The sequence below is a fragment of the Dreissena polymorpha genome, chromosome 5 (assembly GCF_020536995.1).
Source record: "Dreissena polymorpha isolate Duluth1 chromosome 5, UMN_Dpol_1.0, whole genome shotgun sequence".
In the NCBI taxonomy this organism is placed as follows: domain Eukaryota; kingdom Metazoa; phylum Mollusca; class Bivalvia; order Myida; family Dreissenidae; genus Dreissena; species Dreissena polymorpha.
The window spans coordinates 23,595,521-23,613,909 of NC_068359.1; the positions used below are offsets into that span (position 1 = coordinate 23,595,521).

Below are 18,389 nucleotides of genomic sequence, written 5' to 3' on the forward strand. Positions count from 1 at the left end.
AGCCGTGCACCTCATTTGTTTCGGGAGCATGGTATATCCATTAACGCTCATTGATCTAATATAGTGTACAGTGTGTTTCGGAAGATGGCATGTTATTCAATGGACTTTTATAGAATCATGTCCAAATATAAATAAACACAATGATAATGAAAGGGACACATTCGATATATTTTAGTTATTGCGGGTATTTGTATATATAAAATTCAAGGAAAATGTTAGGGACTTCTTTTAATCTTTTAATCGTCAGTTTTCGAGGAATCGCCAGCTCGAGTTATTGTAATTGTACTTCACCATAGTCCATTGTTTGTCTTAGTTTTCGTCAACTTGCTGCTACAAAACGAAATAAAATAATATTACCATCAGTCATGATATTGTAAATGTCACACACACACACACATCAATGACAAAATATAAACAAATGGAAACGCCATTGTGACATCAGGTACCGCTATGAAGGCTTGTTCAGCAACAACATCACAACACACGTCATTTAAGCTTTTTAAATATACTAAAATACGTGCTCTGTTATCAGCTGTACTAAGAGCAGTTCACATTATGTAAACATTCTTTTTTTCTGTGCACTCGCTTTGCACGGTTTACATAGAAATACAATTATTGTGAGCTAATATATTCTTATATGAATAAGAATAACCGACAATGGTGTTGTTTTTGTTCTGACCACAGTAACAATTTATCGATATTCGTCATACATTAGTTATTCTGAAATGTGATATAAAAAGTCAAAAACATTCTTATTGAAGTTAAGTAGGCTTTGAAGACGAATAATTTCTGACATATTTTAAACGAAAAGTCACCATGACAGTAACAAGCCGTGTGTAATATTAGTATTGTAAACGCTTGGAAATCAATGACAACATGCTTATATTGTATAACCAAGTGATATCGTTTTCCTAAAAAACAAACAAAAAGTATCTACATGTAAATCATACAAACAAATAATGGTGTTTTTTTTGTTCTGAACAATTGTCCATTATGTGGCCTCTATAGTGTGTACAGAGTGAAATATTGATTACGAATGTGCAATGGCATGCAATAAGATATTAAAAAATACTTCGTAAACTGAGATAAAACCATTTGTGCCTTGCTCTGTGAAAAGGGGGTTTAATGCATGTGCTTAAAGTGTCGTCTCAGAGAAGCCTGTGCAGTACGCACAAGCTCATCAGGGACGACAGTTTCCGCTTTTATGATATTTTTCGTTTAAAGAAAAGTGTCGTCCCTAATAAGCCTGTGCGGACTACACAGGCTAATTTGGGACGACACTTTACGCACATTCATTTAACGCCCTTTTAACAGAGCGGGGTCATTTTGTATTTCTCCTTATTGAGTAATACACTGATGTTGATATATTACGTACAAAATTTAGACATAAACACGTATTATATATATATAAACTATGATAATTCAAAACATCCCATCTTAGAACCATGCATAATGTAAATTGTATGAGGTACAACTCTTTTCGAACAACCCATTCAGACTATATGCTGTCTCGCTTTTCTCGCTGACACAACATGATGTTTGCGTAATTTCAGTAGGTCACCTTCGAAATATATATAAATCAAATTAACAACGGGAGAAAATACATCCAGCTCCTGAAAAAATGTATATAAGATAATTGAAGTGATGGTAATATTAAATTTGAGTTATTCAATATCAATAGAACTTTGGAGTGTTACTCACGTTTCTGATTCAATCACACACATAATCATCCTCGCCAGTTTTTATCGCAAAGCTTTTTTTGGCACAACGACGTTTTCAACATAAATTGACGCGACATTATGTGCTAAGTTTTATAATGTATAAGAAGGTTTAGGAAAAAATGGTTTTGTTCTGTTCTTAAAAATACGGGGCCATACATGATATGACAGCCTACTCCTCCGATTTGTGTTTGTGTTTTTATTGTAAACTGTTTTATGTTACCCGGACATTATAGCCAAACAAAATTCTTTTCAGCATAACAAATAATATCTAAACGTAACCTAAAGCAATATAAGTTGCTGAAAAACATCGACTTCAGTTGTTTTTACAATATCACCAATGAAAAACCGAATTTTACCTATTCTAAATAGTCTACCAGTTAACCGGACAGTCCTCTCGATAATCTACGGTGTAACACGTTCGCTCCATCCTGTATGATTATTCCTACAAAACACGTTACGATGAACCTGACATAGCTGTGTCGTGATTTACCAACTGACCTATCCGTCCTGACACCCGGATATGGTAGGAAGAGCTCTCGTTGGACAAAAATGCATTAGCGACGTGTCATCCTATATTATTTTTTATTAAACACATTTGCATCTTTGGTCGAAGACTCACACTCAAAGCGTTAGGTTACATGTCCTAATTGGAAGGGATTCGCATGTGTCCCCTATTATTGATCATCAATAAGTTTCGTGTTGTTTATAATGTTCGATTGATTGATTTACATAAAGAGTTCGCAATTACATTTATTAAGAACATAACATTATAGTCTCCGAGTTGTTGTATGAAAACAAAACTAACAAAAAAAAAACAACACTTTATTAAATTGCAATAAAAGACACGGATAAAAGAAGAGAACATCAATTTAAAAAAATGGTTTCTGCAAATAAAAGAAACTTTTATCACACCACCGCATTGATATCTGCCTGATATAACGTTGCCTGATATATTTTTCATATCATGGTCAATAGGAAGTTCTTAGATCAGTCATGTGTTGAGGATGATCATATTACTCGGAATCTATATAAAGTAAGCATTTTTAGTAAACTCGAATCTGATTTAACAAAACAAACAATTTGATACCAATATGTAATATATTAAAAAAAATCATCAACATAATTTCAATCGAGTTGCATTTTCCCTATATTCATGCTTTGTATTAAAATTGTTTAAATCATTTAAGCCTCTTGCCAAACATAATTATGTATTGTATTTCGCTGGAACACGTTCAAATATGTTGTGAATTTTTTTTTCTACAGATTGGCATGGTCGTTAGGCTACATCATAGCAACATGTTTTTAACATCTAAAATCCATAAAGGTACCGTTATTACATTATTTGAAAAAAAGTTCATATTTTCAGTATATTCGGTAATACAATTTCGTGATTTGAAATCGAAATTACATCGCGAAAATAGGTGACATAACAATATACACACTATAAATAACACACGTAGATCGATCATTTTATATTTAAAATATATACAATTCACTACGCATGCACAGTTTGCATTCCTGGGTTAACCACGTGACGATGATGATCAATCTACTGGCGTTAACTGGTAGTTACCTGGTACCGGTAACCTTTAAAATTTATTACCGAATATACTGAAAATATGAAAACTTAACAACTTTATTTTTCAAGTAATGTAATATACCAGTCGTGATATCTTAATCAATATAAACTAATAATTGTTAAAAAATGCGGTACTTTAGAACTTTTCTTTTTTTCGTCATTCGTGGTTGACGGTATCTTTAAGTAACCGATTCAGTGTCATTAACGTCCCTCTCATCAAGTCAAAAGTATTACCAAACTCTTAATATTTATTTGAAATTCAATGATTGTCATCAGATGGACTAATACTATGATAAAAAGAAAACTAAGAATTCAATGAAGCATTAAAAACCAAATTCGTTTAATTTATTATCGAAATCAAAATAAAAGATTTTCATTGGTGTGGTTTTTCGTTTTTGTTATCGAGGCTGCCTAACAGTCATGGAACATAACTTTTCTAAAAATGAGTGTTGTTTAAGTCGTATAGTGTGAGCAATATTAGAACCCATTTTTCTATAATGTACAGCTACACCTGTCTGAACATAGAACTGGTACTAGTGATAAGTTTGTGTACATCTATTTGGAAAAAGTACTTTTTCCGTACTTTGCTTATGTTAATGTATGACCATGCTGTGGATGAAATACATGTATAAACGACTGAAAATTAAAAAGCAACAAAAACAAAAATGAATATTGTTTTATTAACTGATATAATGACTATAATGAATGAATAAATATTAAAATTATATTAAATAATTTCATAATTATAAAAACGTGGTATATATCCCTATGATTTATTTTAGCATAATTGTTCTTGTGTAAACAATATTAACTGTAAGGTATATACAATAGATTTACTTTATTTTTAAATATGACGTGGAAAATGTAAAACAAGACTGAATATGAACAACATTAGTCCTAACAATCCAAACGACAATCATATGCTGTGTGGTGTTCATTTGTAAGAATTTGGTGCACCGAAGAACGTAATCGTTATTACATAAAACACTTCAGCATACGAGTTTAAACACAGAGCGTTTTCATTATATGTTTGCATTATTAACTTAACATGCATTATAGTTTAGTTATCAAGTTAAACATGCGTAATACATTACAAAGCTGATACATTTATGAATTGCTTAGACATGTTTGCCAATATATTTTGCATCAACGTTATAGCAAAAATTAGGCATATCTTTTGCGTGTACATGTTAAATAAAAAATAAGATCGTATATTGTTATATATAAAAGTTTGATTATTAAACTATGCTAAAATAGCACAAAACACATCCTTTGTATCATTGCCAACTTTCTACAGAAAGTACCTTACCACAATAGTAAAACTTTAGTACTTAGCGGAATTCCGTCCATTCAATCTTTACTTTACAACTTACAGACAATTCAAACTTTACGCCATTAAGAAATTTAGCATTCTTTGCAATCGTAATGTATAATGGTCAAAATGTCGATTTAGCACATAAATGTACTCCTGTAATGTTGTCACTGACTGTCAATAGAATTGCTACCGTTCCTAAGTGTTGTCTCCGTATGGTCTAGGCTGTCCGTTTGTGAAATTTGTTGCGCCTCTCTGCCAAGGTTTTGATGGTCCATCGAACGTAGACGAGTCGCTGACCTTGATACCAAACTTGATTGCGCTGTTGTTCTGCTGTTGGGACTGCCTGAAGACACCGACCATCTGTATTTGTCGCCCATGGCCCGTCGAATCGGATAAAGGACTGTTCGTTTCAGTCCTGAGCGAAATCGCCTGTTCAGAAATGTGAGGATGTAGAAGTTGGCATGGAAGGAGACGACCAGAGCTATCTCGTACGCCGCATGAATTGCTCGGTTTATTTCCAATTCAAAAGCTGCATTTTTGTGTTTATTTATTACGGACATCATCAAAAATACTCCGTAAGGAATTTCCGGTAACAGAAAGACGATTAAGATTGAAATGACGATTTTCGTTATTCGTATGTTTTCTGAATCTCGTCGAGCAACCTGTTCTCGGCTGCCAGCTGCTCCGACTAATTTGGTCTTTCGAAGTTCAATGATGAACAGAACGGTGAAAATACAAAGAAGGACGATAGGAATAAAGTGACGAATAAAGAAAACGACCCACTGGAACACACAATCTGTTTTCCAATCGTCTATTGCCCATTGACAGAGGCCATGTTTAGCCTTTTCATCCAAGGAGTGGTAAATATGAATCAACGGTGATAGAATGAAGATGCAAACACATGTGATTAGGACTGTTCTACTTGTAAAGATTTTTCCAGCAAAGAAAGGGTATGCAACAGAAATGAAACGTTGAATACCCAGAAACAGCGTCAAGAATATTAAACACGTGTGAAATAACTTTGAAAAGAAGAACTTTGACAGCATAAACCATGTACATAAGCTTTTCGACAATGTGTATGCGTCCACTGCCTTATCTATTGTCCCGTTAGCCATATTTATGTTCTCTTCGTAATACATGCCAGCCGAAATTTCGGTTTCATTTGTCAATACATCAGAATAATGTTCAGAACCAGTTGCTTTTTCAAAGTTCTGATATACCATTATATACGTTGGTAGCGTTACCAATCCAGTAAGTGTGTCGGCTATTGCAATCGCTGCAAGAATCATGTTGGTGGGGTTACGCATTTTCTTTCGTAACAGCACAATGATCACTAGGACGTTGACGAGGGCCGTTATGATGACCAAGATCTCCCAAATAAAGAGATAAATCGGTTTCTCAAAGGCAAATGCTTCGTAAATGTAGTCCTCATAAATTGGTTCTTCATAGTCTTGATTATAATAGGAATCGTTAGCTGACATTTCATTTCCGTTTTAACCAAAAACCGTGTTATCTAAAGAGCCTTTTGGATCATTGTAATCAACCGAAGCGGTGGGAAATGATGCAGTCGAAATCTCCAACAAATGTGAAGACATCGTCATAACTTATGAGACAGATGTTTTCAATGACGACGAACCATTCTCGGTAGGTGATTTGTAGGTGATTTGTGACGTATTCCATGGCGTCTTGGTCGTCATTTTAACGCTGTATCGAACTCCTCACAGCACCTGGATAAAGAAGCATGTACAGTCAAGAATTAGTGGTATGCAAAATAGTTTGGAGGACATGAACGTATTTTATTGTGAGAGATAAATGTCGTCGTGTCGGTATCGTAAGCAAGCATTAGCATTAAATAACGACGGTAAAACTTAACACATACTTAAAATGAGACCCTCGCATCTAGATAGATTATCTTAATTGGTAGAGCAAGAACAATTAAACAATTAGTATGCAGAAAGTTATACCGTAGTTTTACTATGCTAAGGCTTTCTTTCGATGCCGACACTACGACATTTATTCTCTTACAATAAAATACGTAATTGCGATGATTGCAACTATTAACATTCGTCTTAGTAATTGTTACCTATTCATGTTTCGTTTTCAATTTTGTAATAAAATCACAATTACTGCTACCAAAAGTAAACAGCAAATAAATTTCAAATAATCATTTAACCTTTGCTGTAATGAACGCTACAAAAGCAATCTATTGTTATTTATCTATTTGCGAATTTCGGGTTTAATACACGTCTTTCTTGTGTTACAAGAATTTCAGTTTTTACTGTTGCAAAAGAACAAACCTATTTTCAAACGCTTCAAGCGTACTTTTAGAATTGTTTTAAAAGTTTTGTCATTAAACTTTCCATAGCCACATAACAATAAATAACACATATGCTAATATGACTGCTTTTATGTTTAAATTTTATAGGAATATAGTATTACATTTGATTGACGAAAGCTTGCTGCTATAATTTATTTTTAAAATAAATGCAACCAACCAGTGTAAAATATTCCGCCTGTCATGCCACATACATCCCCGTCGACTTGACAGTTTGCCTCTGCAGCATATCAATTTAAGGCTTACATTGTTAGCTTCCTGAATTTTAAAATGATAACTCGGTCATGTGATACGTACGGAATACCGTTAGGGCCATTGTGGTTACACATTAAGTGCGACAATACGATGGCGACAGTGCAATAGTACGATGGCGACAATGCGATATTGCGATAGTACGATGACGACAGTGCGACAATATGATGGCGACAGTGCGAAAGTACGATGGCGATAGTGCGATAATATGATGACGACAGTGCGACAATACGATAGCGACAGTGCGATAGTACGATGGCGACAATGCGATAATACGATGATGATAATGAAAGGGACACATTCGATATATTTAAGTTATTGCGGGTATTTGTATATATAAAATTCAAGGAAAATGTTAGGGACTTCTTTTAATCTTTTAATCGTCAGTTTTCGAGGAATCGCCAGCTCGAGTTATTGTAATTGTACTTCACCATAGTCCATTGTTTGTCTTAGTTTTCGTCAACTTGCTGCTACAAAACGAAATAAAATAATATTACCATCAGTCATGATATTGTAAATGTCACACACACACACATCAATGACAAAATATAAACAAATGGAAACGCCATTGTGACATCAGGTACCGCTATGAAGGCTTGTTCAGCAACAACATCACAACACACGTCATTTAAGCTTTTTAAATATACTAAAATACGTGCTCTGTTATCAGCTGTACTAAGAGCAGTTCACATTATGTAAACATTCTTTTTTTCTGTGCACTCGCTTTGCACGGTTTACATAGAAATACAATTATTGTGAGCTAATATATTCTTATATGAATAAGAATAACCGACAATGGTGTTGTTTTTGTTCTGACCACAGTAACAATTTATCGATATTCGTCATACATTAGTTATTCTGAAATGTGATATAAAAAGTCAAAAACATTCTTATTGAAGTTAAGTAGGCTTTGAAGACGAATAATTTCTGACATATTTTAAACGAAAAGTCACCATGACAGTAACAAGCCGTGTGTAATATTAGTATTGTAAACGCTTGGAAATCAATGACAACATGCTTATATTGTATAACCAAGTGATATCGTTTTCCTAAAAAACAAACAAAAAGTATCTACATGTAAATCATACAAACAAATAATGATGTTTTTTTTTGTTCTGAACAATTGTCCATTATGTGGCCTCTATAGTGTGTACAGAGTGATATATTGATTACGAATATGCAATGGCATGCAATAAGATATTAAAAAATACTTCGTAAACTGAGATAAAACCATTTGTGCCTTGCTCTGTGAAAAGGGGGTTTAATGCATGTGCTTAAAGTGTCGTCTCAGAGAAGCCTGTGCAGTACGAACAAGCTCATCAGGGACGACAGTTTCCGCTTTTATGATATTTTTCGTTCAAAGAAAAGTGTCGTCCCTAATAAGCCTGTGCGGACTACACAGGCTAATTTGGGACGACACTTTACGCACATTCATTTAACGCCCTTTTAACAGAGCGGGGTCATTTTGTATTTCTCCTTATTGAGTAATACACTGATGTTGATATATTACGTACAAAATTTAGACATAAACACGTATTATATATATATAAACTATGATAATTCAAAACATCCCATCTTAGAACCATGCATAATGTAAATTGTATGAGGTACAACTCTTTTCGAACAACCCATTCAGACTATATGCTGTTTCGCTTTTCTCGCTGACACAACATGATGTTTGCGTAATTTCAGTAGGTCACCTTCGAAATATATATAAATCAAATTAACAACTGGAGAAAATACATCCAGCTCCTGAAAAAATGTATATAAGATAATTGAAGTGATGGTAATATTAAATTTGAGTTATTCAATATCAATAGAACTTTGGAGTGTTACTCACGTTTCTGATTCAATCACACACATAATCATCCTCGCCAGTTTTTATGGCAAAGCTTTTTTTGGCACAATGACGTTTTCAACATAAATTGACGCGACATTATGTGCTAAGTTTTATAATGTATAAGAAGGTTTAGGAAAAAATGGTTTTGTTCTGTTCTTAAAAATACGGGGCCATACATGATATGACAGCCTACTCCTCCGATTTGTGTTTGTGTTTTATTGTAAACTGTTTTATGTTACCCGGACATTATAGCAAAACAAAATTCTTTTTAGCATAACAAATAATATCTAAACGTAACCTAAAGCAATATAAGTTGCTGAAAAACATCGCCTTCAGTTGTTTTTACAATATCACCAATGAAAAACCGAATTTTACCTATTCTAAATAGTCTACCAGTTAACCGGACAGTCCTCTCGATAATCTACGGTGTAACACGTTCGCTCCATCCTGTATGATTATTCCTACAAAACATTGGAATGCGCTAACGCTTGTCACGTGTTTGAATGTGCTACGCGTGGCTGCAAAGGATCTGCACATATATTAGGTAACGGCCTTGGTTTGCCAAAACCTGCACAGGTGAATCGACTGCCGGGTTACATAGTTTCAAATGTTTACCTAAAATTGCTGTGTGAAAGATGGGTAATCGCAGTTACGAATTAGCAAACATCTTGCAGTAATTAGTTCCCTCAAATCGCATTACTTTTTTTCGAACCGGCGTAAGGCGAAAAGAAATTGTTCAATGATTTATATTCACATAAGTTTTTTTGACCGTACTCGCTATTACGATGAACCTGACATAGCTGTGTCGTGATTTACCAACTGACCTATCCGTCCTGACACCCGGATATGGTAGGAAGAGCTCTCGTTGGACAAAAATGCATTAGCGACGTGTCATCCTATATTATTTTTTATTAAACACATTTGCATCTTTGGTCGAAGACTCACACTCAAGGCGTTAGGTTACATGTCCTAATTGGAAGGGATTCGCATGTGTCCCCTATTATTGATCATCAATAAGTTTCGTGTTGTTTATAATGTTCGATTGATTGATTTACATAAAGAGTTCGCAATTACATTTATTAAGAACATAACATTATAGTCTCCGAGTTGTTGTATGAAAACAAAACTAACAAAAAAAACAACACTTTATTAAATTGCAATAAAAGACACGGATAAAAGAAGAGAACATCAATTTAAAAAAATGGTTTCTGCAAATAAAAGAAACTTTTATCACAACACCGCATTGATATCTGCCTGATATAACGTTGCCTGATATATTTTTCATATCATGGTCAATAGGAAGTTCTTAGATCAGTCATGTGTTGAGGATGATCATATTACTCGGAATCTATATAAAGTAAGCATTTTTAGTAAAATCGAATCTGATTTAACAAAACAAACAATTTGATACCAATATGTAATATATTTAAAAAAAATCATCAACATAATTTCAATCGAGTTGCATTTTCCCTATATTCATGCTTTGTATTAAAATTGTTTAAATCATTTAAGCCTCTTGCCAAACATAATTATGTATTGTATTTCGCTGGAACACGTTCAAATATGTTGTGAAATTTTTTTTCTACAGATTGGCATGGTCGTTAGGCTACATCATAGCAACATGTTTTAACATCTAAAATCCATAAAGGTACCGTTATTACATTATTTGAAAAAAAGTTCATATTTTCAGTATATTCGGTAATACAATTTCGTGATTTGAAATCGAAATTACATCGCGAAAATAGGTGACATAACAATATACACACTATAAATAACACACGTAGATCGATCATTTTATATTTAAAATATATACAATTCACTACGCATGCACAGTTTGCATTCCTGGGTTAACCACGTGACGATGATGATCAATCTACTGGCGTTAACTGGTAGTTACCTGGTACCGGTAACCTTTAAAATTTATTACCGAATATACTGAAAATATGAAAACTTAACAACTTTATTTTTCAAGTAATGTAATATACCAGTCGTGATATCTTAATCAATATAAACTAATAATTGTTAAAAAATGCGGGTACTTTAGAACTTTTCTTTTTTTCGTCATTCGTGGTTGACGGTATCTTTAAGTAACCGATTCAGTGTCATTAACGTCCCTCTCATCAAGTCAAAAGTATAACCAAACTCTTAATATTTATTTGAAATTCAATGATTGTCATCAGATGGACTAATACTATGATAAAAAGAAAACTAAGAATTCAATGAAGCATTAAAAACCAAATTCGTTTAATTTATTATCGAAATCAAAATAAAAGATTTTCATTGGTGTGGTTTTTCGTTTTTGTTATCGAGGCTGCCTAACAGTCATGGAACATAACTTTTCTAAAAATGAGTGTTGTTTAAATCGTATAGTGTGAGCAATATTAGAACCCATTTTTCTATAATGTACAGCTACACCTGTCTGAACATAGAACTGGTACTAGTGATAAGTTTGTGTACATCTATTTGGAAAAAGTACTTTTTCCGTACTTTGCTTATGTTAATGTATGACCATGCTGTGGATGAAATACATGTATAAACGACTGAAAATTAAAAAGCAACAAAAACAAAAATGAATATTGTTTTATTAACTGATATAATGACTATAATGAATGAATAAATATTAAAATTATATTAAATAATTTCATAATTATAAAAACGTGGTATATATCCCTATGATTTATTTTAGCATAATTGTTCTTGTGTAAACAATATTAACTGTAAGGTATATACAATAGATTTACTTTATTTTTAAATATGACGTGGAAAATGTAAAACAAGACTGAATATGAACAACATTAGTCCTAACAATCCAAACGACAAGCATATGCTGTGTGGTGTTCATTTGTAAGAATTTGGTGCACCGAAGAACGTAATCGTTATTACATAAAACACTTCAGCATACGAGTTTAAACACAGAGCGTTTTCATTATATGTTTGCATTATTAACTTAACATGCATTATAGTTTAGTTATCAAGTTAAACATGCGTAATACATTACAAAGCTGATACATTTATGAATTGCTTAGACATGTTTGCCAATATATTTTGCATCAACGTTATAGCAAAAATTAGGCATATCTTTTGCGTGTACATGTTAAATAAAAAATAAGATCGTATATTGTTATATATAAAAGTTTGATTATTAAACTATGCTAAAATAGCACAAAACACATCCTTTGTATCATTGCCAACTTTCTACAGAAAGTACCTTACCACAATAGTAAAACTTTAGTACTTAGCGGAATTCCGTCCATTCAATCTTTACTTTACAACTTACAGACAATTCAAACTTTACGCCATTAAGAAATTTAGCATTCTTTGCAATCGTAATGTATAATGGTCAAAATGTCGATTTAGCACATATATGTACTCCTGTAATGTTGTCACTGACTGTCAATAGAATTGCTACCGTTCCTAAGTGTTGTCTCCGTATGGTCTAGGCTGTCCGTTTGTGAAATTTGTTGCGCCTCTCTGCCAAGGTTTTGATGGTCCATCGAACGTAGACGAGTCGCTGACCTTGATACCAAACTTGATTGCGCTGTTGTTCTGCTGTTGGGACTGCCTGAAGACACCGACCATCTGTATTTGTCGCCCATGGCCCGTCGAATCGGATAAAGGACTGTTCGTTTCAGTCCTGAGCGAAATCGCCTGTTCAGAAATGTGAGGATGTAGAAGTTGGCATGGAAGGAGACGACCAGAGCTATCTCGTACGCCGCATGAATTGCTCGGTTTATTTCCAATTCAAAAGCTGCATTTTTGTGTTTATTTATTACGGACATCATCAAAAATACTCCGTAAGGAATTTCCGGTAACAGAAAGACGATTAAGATTGAAATAACGATTTTCGTTATTCGTATGTTTTCTGAATCTCGTCGAGCAACCTGTTCTCGGCTGCCAGCTGCTCCGACTAATTTGGTCTTTCGAAGTTCAATGATGAACAGAACGGTGAGCAAATGCTTCGTAAATGTAGTCCTCATAAATTGGTTCTTCATAGTCTTGATTATAATAGGAATCGTTAGCTGACATTTCATTTCCGTTTTAACCAAAAACCGTGTTATCTAAAGAGCCTTTTGGATCATTGTAATCAACCGAAGCGGTGGGAAATGATGCAGTCGAAATCTCCAACAAATGTGAAGACATCGTCATAACTTATGAGACAGATGTTTTCAATGACGACGAACCATTCTCGGTAGGTGATTTGTAGGTGATTTGTGACGTATTCCATGGCGTCTTGGTCGTCATTTTAACGCTGTATCGAACTCCTCACAGCACCTGGATAAAGAAGCATGTACAGTCAAGAATTAGTGGTATGCAAAATAGTTTGGAGGACATGAACGTATTTTATTGTGAGAGATAAATGTCGTCGTGTCGGTATCGTAAGCAAGCATTAGCATTAAATAACGACGGTAAAACTTAACACATACTTAAAATGAGACCCTCGCATCTAGATAGATTATCTTAATTGGTAGAGCAAGAACAATTAAACAATTAGTATGCAGAAAGTTATACCGTAGTTTTACTATGCTAAGGCTTTCTTTCGATGCCGACACTACGACATTTATTCTCTTACAATAAAATACGTAATTGCGATGATTGCAACTATTAACATTCGTCTTAGTAATTGTTACCTATTCATGTTTCGTTTTCAATTTTGTAATAAAATCACAATTACTGCTACCAAAAGTAAACAGCAAATAAATTTCAAATAATCATTTAACCTTTGCTGTAATGAACGCTACAAAAGCAATCTATTGTTATTTATCTATTTGCGAATTTCGGGTTTAATACACGTCTTTCTTGTGTTACAAGAATTTCAGTTTTTACTGTTGCAAAAGAACAAACCTATTTTCAAACGCTTCAAGCGTACTTTTAGAATTGTTTTAAAAGTTTTGTCATTAAACTTTCCATAGCCACATAACAATAAATAACACATATGCTAATATGACTGCTTTTATGTTTAAATTTTATAGGAATATAGTATTACATTTGATTGACGAAAGCTTGCTGCTATAATTTATTTTTAAAATAAATGCAACCAACCAGTGTAAAATATTCCGCCTGTCATGCCACATACATCCCCGTCGACTTGACAGTTTGCCTCTGCAGCATATCAATTTAAGGCTTACATTGTTAGCTTCCTGAATTTTAAAATGATAACTCGGTCATGTGATACGTACGGAATACCGTTAGGGCCATTGTGGTTACACATTAAGTGCGACAATACGATGGCGACAGTGCAATAGTACGATGGCGACAATGCGATATTGCGATAGTACGATGACGACAGTGCGACAATATGATGGCGACAGTGCGAAAGTACGATGGCGATAGTGCGATAATATGATGACGACAGTGCGACAATACGATAGCGACAGTGCGATAGTACGATGGCGACAATGCGATAATACGATGACGACATTACGACAACGCGATAGTACGATGGCGACAATGCGATAGTACGATGGCGCCATCGTACTATCGCGTTATCGCATTGTCACCATTGTACTATCGCATTGTCGCCATCGTGCTATCGCGTTTTCGCATTGTCGCCATTGTACTATCGCATTGTCGCCATCATACTATCGCATTGTCGCCATCGTCCTATCGCACTTTCGCACTCTTGATTTTAATGTGTAACCACGATGGCTCTTACGGTATTCCGTAGAAACGCGGTAGTACTTCTAAGACTTCTCTGATTGGTTGCGTTTTACGATATGAATACAAATATGGAAATGCGTGTTGAGTTTATAAAACAACAACAACAAATTACTCAGAGACACATGACAGATGTTGGAATACGTAAACACTAGCATACAATACGAAGATGGCATGATGCACTTCTGATAACTTGAAGGTTTATATTTAATTCGGTCAAAAGAGTCAAATTTGCGACCTAGTTTTTGTTTGGTTTCTTTCTTCAAAGTTCATCTCAAACGCATTCAATATTTTAAACGACTGCTGAGCTTGTCTACACATACACTCGTAGGTAAAGGCTAAACTTAAGATATATTTTATGGAACAATATTGGTCGAATTTGCTATAAAAGTCTAATGTAACAAAATTAAATATATTGATTTTGTGTATTCTTATCTTCGTTATTAAAAACGAATATGCCATGGCATGCAATAAAAATTGATATAAAACTATTTGGGCCTTGCTCTTTGAAAAGGAGGTTTACTGATTGTACGTTAAGAGTCGTCCCAGATTAGCCTGTGCACTCCTCACAAGCTAATCAGGGGCAACACTTTCTGCTTTTATGATATTTTTCGTTAAAAGAAAGTCTCTTATTGGAAAAAAATCCAGTTTAGGCGAAAAGTGTCGTCCCTGATTAGCCTGTGTGGACTAAACAGGCTAATCAGGGACGTCACTTTACGCACATTTATGTAACCCCCTTTTAACAGAGCAAGGCCAATTTGTATTTCTACTTATTTAGCAATAACCGGACGTTGAAAGTTAACATACAAAAAAATACAGACCTAAGCACGTATTATTGTGATCTGTTGCAAACAGCTGTTATAATATAATTTATATATACTTTGTAGCTACATCTTTATAACCTATGATAATTGAAAACACTTCCATCATAGAACCATGCATATGTAAATACTACTAAATAGATAAACCTTTATGTATGGGGTACAACTCTTTTCGAAAAACCCATTCAGCCAGTATGTTGTCTCGCTTGCACAAAATGATGTCTGTGTAAATGCAGTAGGTCACCTTCGAATTATATATAGATCGACAGAAGAAAATACATTAATTTCCTGAAAAAAAAATGTATGTAAGATAATTGATCAAATAAGATTGAAATAAAATAGTTCTCGTCATTTATCTGGTTGTACTACTTTGTAATTGAACATAACTAATTGAAGTAATCTGAAGTGATGGTAATATTTAATTTGAGTTATTCAATTTGATTAGAACTTTGGATTGTTATTCATGTCTCTGACTAATCCCAAACATAGTCGCCAGTTTTAATAGCAAGACTTGTTTTCACACTGTGACGTCTTCAACATAAATTGACGCTACACAATGTGCTAAGTTGTGTAATGTATCAGAAGGTTTAGGAAATAATACATCTGTTCGTTCGAAATGAACGGGGTCAAATATGATATGACAAATTTATCCTACTCCTCTGATTTGTGTTTTTTTTAAATTGTGAACTTGACTGTTTTATGTTACCCAGACATTATAGCCAAACGTAGTCCTTTTTAACATGACAAATCATATCTAAACTAACCATAAAGCAATATTAGGTGCTGAAAAACATCGACTTGAGTTGTTTTTACAAAATTACCAATACAATACCGAATTTTACCTTTTCTAAACATTCCACCAGTTAACCAGACAGTCCTCTCGATAATCTACGGTATAACACGTCTCTATTAAAATTATTTGGCTAAGTTCGCTCCATCCTGTATGAATATTCCTACAAAACATTGGAACGCGCTCACACGTTTCACGTGTTTGAATATGCTACGTGTGGCTGCAAAGGATCTGCACATATATTAGGTAACGGCCTTGGTTTGCAAAAACCTGCACAGGTGAATCGACTGTCGGGTTACCTAGTTTCAGCTGCATTGAAAAACTGTTAACTGTAAATTACTGTGCGGAAAGATGGGTAATCGCAGTTACGAATTAACAAACGTCTTGCAGTAATTACTTCCCTCAAATCGCATTACTTTTTTCGAACCGGCGTTAGGCGAAAAGAAATTGTTAAATGATTAATATTAGTTTAAACATATTTTATTGTATATACACATTCATCCACAAACAACATATAATAGACAGTTTGAAGTACATGTATACAAATGGATTGGGCCTAGAGTTATACCAACATCATCGAAGGGCCCTCTCCATAATTTGATGGAATGATTTATATTCACGTAAGTGTTTTTGACCGTACTCGCTATTACGATGAACCTGACCTGGCTTTGTCGTGATTTACCAACTGACCTATCCGTCCTTGACACCCAGATATGGTAGATAGAGCTCTCGTTCGGCAAAAATTAATTAGCGACGTGCCATCCTACATGTCTTTTAAGTAAACATTTTTGCATCTCTTGTCGAAGACTCACATTCAAAGCGTTAGGTTACATGTTCTAAATGGAAGGGATTCGCAGGTGTTCCCTATGATTGATCATCAATAAGTTTCGTGTTGGTTATAATGTACGATTGTGATTGATTTACATAAAGAGTTCGCAATTACATTTGTTATGAACATTACACTTTAGTCTCCGAGTTGTTGTATGAACATAAAAAAACATGTTTTAAATTGCAATAAAATACACGGATAAAAGAAGAAAACATCATCGTTAGAAAATGGTTGCTGAAATATAAAAGAAACTTATATACACATGAGCTCTACAAGCAGGAGAGAAAACTTTTTTTCCAATCAATAAACATAACCGCTATGAGAAAAACATTTGCATAAAGTCAATAGATGAAAAACAAATGTCTTTATCGAGGGGTTAGAGCCAGATCGTAATAAGTCCACTGTTTATCAAAAATCACTTTTTTGCACCTTTAGAAAGTTTTTACAATCCTCTTCAATTTGCACTAGTCCCCGGAATCATATTTTTTATGATTCGATAATTCAGCTCGATCGTCTTGATTCAAAATAAAAATAACACCATTTGAACGTCGTTATGTGAAAGCTGTGCTTCATGCATGTGCGTAAAGTGTCGCCATATATAAGGCTGTACAGACAGAGGTTAGCCAGGGAGACACTTTCCACTTTTATGGGATTTTCCTTCGTAAGGGTGTCTCTTCAGAGCACACATCCTGTATAGACGGAAAGTGTCGTACAAGATAAGTCTTTGCGGACTGCACAGGCTAATCAGGGACGACATTTTACGCATATAAGTTAAGCGCAGATTTCCCAGAACGAGGCTGATTGAAACTCTGATTAAAACCTGTGGGCTATCAATATTGCGATCAAGATACTGATACTGATACTAAAGAACCCGTACATGTGGTTTGGAGATTCAAGACAAACTAAGCGCTTCCTGTCGGGAATGTACCAACATACGACAACTTCATTGCTTATTTTACCCTCGGTATCTCTGTAAAAAGTGACTAAGCAGTATAACTGATTCTTACATTTGAAAACCTATAAATGAATTCTTAAATCATCATCAGGATTATGTTTCTAAAGCTAGCGACGATTTACTTTGTTTTGGGGTTAATATTTCATGAATAAGATGTGTTTATAAATTATCCCTCTTTATTGTTTTTATTCACGAAGTTTTAATTTATAATTCTCACAAAAAGATTTTATTTTGTTCTTTATTTCATAATTCTTACATTTATATAACTTAAAAAAAGATCAACTCGAAATACTGCAA

General features: G+C 34.2%; 2 protein-coding genes across 4 annotated transcripts in view; both read right to left on the reverse strand.

The window, feature by feature from the left end:
* Positions 1–14,108, reverse strand: part of LOC127881000 (sex peptide receptor-like) — a 69,250-nt gene extending 55,142 nt beyond the window's left edge. The window contains exon 1 of one of the 2 annotated variants that reach the window (XM_052428570.1): positions 14,083–14,108. The gene's annotated coding sequence lies outside the window, so the exon portion shown is untranslated. Of the gene's footprint in view, positions 1–7,110; positions 7,137–14,082 lie in introns of those variants that run through there. The other variant, XM_052428568.1, reaches the window with a different exon arrangement.
* Positions 1–18,389, reverse strand: part of LOC127880999 (violet-sensitive opsin-like) — a 66,952-nt gene that overhangs the window by 18,726 nt on the left and 29,837 nt on the right. The window lies entirely within an intron of this gene.